Below are 3937 nucleotides of genomic sequence, written 5' to 3'. Positions count from 1 at the left end.
AGACAGGCAGGAGATCCAACCAGTCCATTCTGAAGGAGATCAGCCCTGGGATTTCTTTGGAAGGAATGATGCTAAAGCTGAAACTCCAGTACTTTGGCCACCTCATGCGAAGAGTTGACTCATTGGAAAAAACTCTGATGCTGGGAGGGATTGGGGGCAGGAGGAGAAGGGGACGACAGAGGATGAGATGGCTGGATGGCATCACTGACTCGATAGACGTGAGTCTGAGTGAACTCTGGGAGTTGGTGATGGACAGGGAGGCCTGGCATGCTGTGATTCATGGGGTTGCAAAGAGTCAGACACAATTGAGTGACTGAGATGATTATAAACAACTATATGGCAATAAAACAGATAACCGGGAAGAAATGGACAGATTCTTAGAAAAGTTCAATCTTCTAATACTGAACCAGGAAGAAATAGAAATTATGAACAACCCAATCATAAGCACTGAAATTGAAGCTATGATCAAAAACCTCCCAAAAAACAAAAAGCCCAGGACCAGATGGCTTCACAGGAGAATTCTATCAAACATTTAAAGAGCTAATGCCTATCCTTCTAAAACTCTTTCAAAAAATTTCAGAGGAAGGGACACTACCAAATTCATTCTACAGGGCCACCATCACCCTGATACCAAAACCAAAGACAACACAAAAATAGGAAACTATAGGCCAATTTCACTGATGAATGTAGATGCAAAAATCCTCAACAAAATTTTAGCAAACAGAATTCAGCAACACATCAAAAACTCATACACCATGATCAAGTTGGTTTTATTGCAGGGATGCAAGGATTCTTCAATATATGCAAATCAATCAGTGTGATACACCATATTAACAAATTAAAAGATAAAAACCATATGATAATCTCAATAGATGCAGAAAAAGCCTTTGACAAAATTCAACACCCATTTATGGTTAAAACTCTTCAAAAAATGGGCGTAGAAGGAATCTACATCAACATAGTAAAGGCCATATATGACAAGCCTACAGCAAACATTATTCTCAGTGGTGAAAAACTGAAAACATTCGGCCTCAGATCAGGAACAAGACAAGGGCATCCACTTTTGCCACTATTATTCAACATAGTTCTGGAAGTCCTAGCTACAGCAATCAGACTATTATTCAACATAGTTCAATCAGAGAATAAAAAGAAATAAAAGGAATCCAGATCAAAAAAGAAGAAGTAAAGCTCTCACTGTTTGCAGATGACATGATACTATACATGGAGAACCCTAATCAGTGAATTTAGCAAAGCTGCAGGATACAAAATCAATACACAGAAATCACTTGCATTTCTACATACTAACAATGAAAATTCAGAAAGAGAAATTAAGGAATCAATCCTGCTCACCATTGCAACAAAAAGAATTAAATATCTAGGAATAAACTTACCTTAGGAGACAAAAGAACTGTACACAGAATATTATAAGACACTGATGAAAGAAATCAAAGATGACATAAACAGAGGGAGAGATATTCCATGTTCCTGGGTAGGAAGAATCAATACTGTGAAAATGACTATACTACCAAACGCAATCTACAGATTTAATGTGATTCTTATGAAATTACCAATGGCACTTTTCCCAGAACTAGAATAAAAAATTTCACAATTCATATGGAAACACAAAAGACTGTGAATAGCCAAAGCAGTCCTGAGAAAGCAGAATGGAGCTGGAGGAATCACCCTTCCTGACTTCAGGTTATACTACAAAGCTACAGTCATCAAGACAGTATGGTACTGGCACAAAAACAGAAATATAGACCAATGGAACAAGATAGAAAGTCCAGAAACCTATGGATACCTTATTTTTGACAAAGAAGGCAAGAATATACAATGGGACAAAGACAGCCTCTTCAACAAATGGTGCTGGGAAAACTGGACAGCTACATGTAAAAGAATGAAATTAGAACACCTCATAACACCATACACAAAGATAAACTCAAAATGGATTAAAGACCTACATATAAGACCAGAAGCTATAAAACTCTTAGAGGAAAACATAGGCAAAACACTCAATTACATAAATCAAAGCAAAATCCTCTATCACCCACCTCCTAGAGTAATGGAAATAAAAACATAATTAAACAAGTGGGACCTGATTAAACTTAAAAGCTTTTGCACAGCAAAGGAAACTATAAGCAAGGTGAAAAAGCAACCCTCAGGATGGGAGAAAATAATAGCAAATGAAACTGACAAAGGATTAATTTCCAAAATAAACAAGCAGCTCATACAACTCAATACCAGAAAAACAAACAACCCAATCAAAAAGTGGGAAAACAACCTAAACAGACATCTCTCCAAAGAAGGCATACAGATAACTAACAAATACATGAAAAGATGCTCAACATCACTCATTATTCAGTTCAGTTCAGTCGCTCAGTCACGTCTGACTTTTTGCGACCCCGTGAATCGCAGCATGCCAGGCCTCCCTGTCTATCACCAACTCCCGGAGTTCACTCAGACTCACATCCATTGAGTCAGTGATGCCATCCAGCCATCTCATCCTCTGTCGTCCCCTTCTCCTCCTGCCCCCAATCCCTCCCAGCATCAGAGTCTTTTCCAATGAGTCAACTCTTTGCTCATTATTAGAGAAGTGCAAATTAAAAACTACAATGAGATATCGCCTCACACCAGTCAGAATGGCCATCATCAAAAAGTCTACCAACAATAAACGCTGGAGAGGGTGTGGAGAAAGGGGAACACTCTTGCATTGTTGGTGGGAATGTAAATTGATACAGCCACCATGGAAGATGGTGTGGAGATTCCTTAAAGAACTAGGAATAAAACAACCATATGACGCAGCAATCCCACTCCTAGGCATAAACCCTGAGGAAACCAAAATTGAAAATTGTTCATTGCAGCACTCTTTACAATAGCTAGAACATGGAAGCAACCTAGATGTCCAATGACAGATGAATGGATAAAGAAGTTGTGGTTGTATACACAATGGAACATTACTCAGCCATAAAAAGGAACGCATTTGAGTCAGTTTTAATGAGGTGGATAAACCTAGAATCTATTATACAGAGTGAAGTGAGTCAGAAAGAGAAGGATAAATACTGTATTCTAACCCATATATATGGAATCTAGAAAAATGGTATGGAAGTATTTATGGGGCAGCAATGGAGAAACAGACATAGAGAACAGACTTATGGACATGGGGAGAGGGGAGGAGAGGATGAGATGTATGGAAAGAGTAACATGGAAACTTACATTACCATATGTAAAATAGATAGCCAACAGGAATTCGCTGTATGGCTCAGCAAACTCAAACAGGGGCTCTGTATCAACCTAGAGGGCTGGGATGGGGAGGGAGATGGGGGTTTAAAAGGGAGGGGATATATGTATACCTATGGCTAATTCATGCTGAGGTTTGACAGAAAACAGCAAAATTCTGTACAGCAATTATCCTTCAATAAAAAATAAATTAAAAAAAGAATGTAAAATAATTAGCCTCCAATTAAATAATTTTTTTTTAAATAAAGGGAAAAAAAGGGTGGGGACACACAAAAAATGCCAAGAGAAAGAGAGGAGCTGAGCAACGCCATGGCCTCCATGAGGAAAGTGGCAGCCAAGAAAGACTGAGCCCTTCTCCTCTGTGCACAATAAACCTTTTAAGATTTAAAAAAAAAAAAAAAAAAAGGAAAGAAGCAACACAATTTCCATTCTAAGAAAACCCACAGTTCAGTTCAGTTCAATTGCTCAGTCATGTATGACTCTTTGCAACTCCATGGACTGCAGCACCCCAGGCTTCCCTGTCCTTCACCAACTCCTGAATCTTGCTCAAACTTAAGTCCATTGAGTCAGTGATGCCATCCAACCATCTCATCCTCTGTCATCCCCTTCTCCTCCTACCTTCAATCTTTCCCAGCCTCAGAGTCTTTTCCAATGAGTCAGCTCTTCGCATCAGGTAGCCAAAGTTTTTGAGCTTCAGCTT

At 38.9% G+C, this 3937-nt stretch overlaps 1 pseudogene; it reads left to right on the top strand.

Moving 5' to 3' along the window:
• The window catches only part of LOC104982749, a 10747-nt pseudogene extending 7162 nt beyond the window's left edge, over nucleotides 1–3585 (top strand).
• Nucleotides 3586–3937: the final 352 nt, after the last annotated feature.

This window comes from Bison bison, unplaced genomic scaffold (genome assembly GCF_000754665.1).
Source record: "Bison bison bison isolate TAMUID 2011002044 unplaced genomic scaffold, Bison_UMD1.0 scf7180017860443, whole genome shotgun sequence".
Lineage (NCBI taxonomy): Eukaryota > Metazoa > Chordata > Mammalia > Artiodactyla > Bovidae > Bison > Bison bison.
This window is presented reverse-complemented; position numbering and strand designations above follow the sequence as displayed.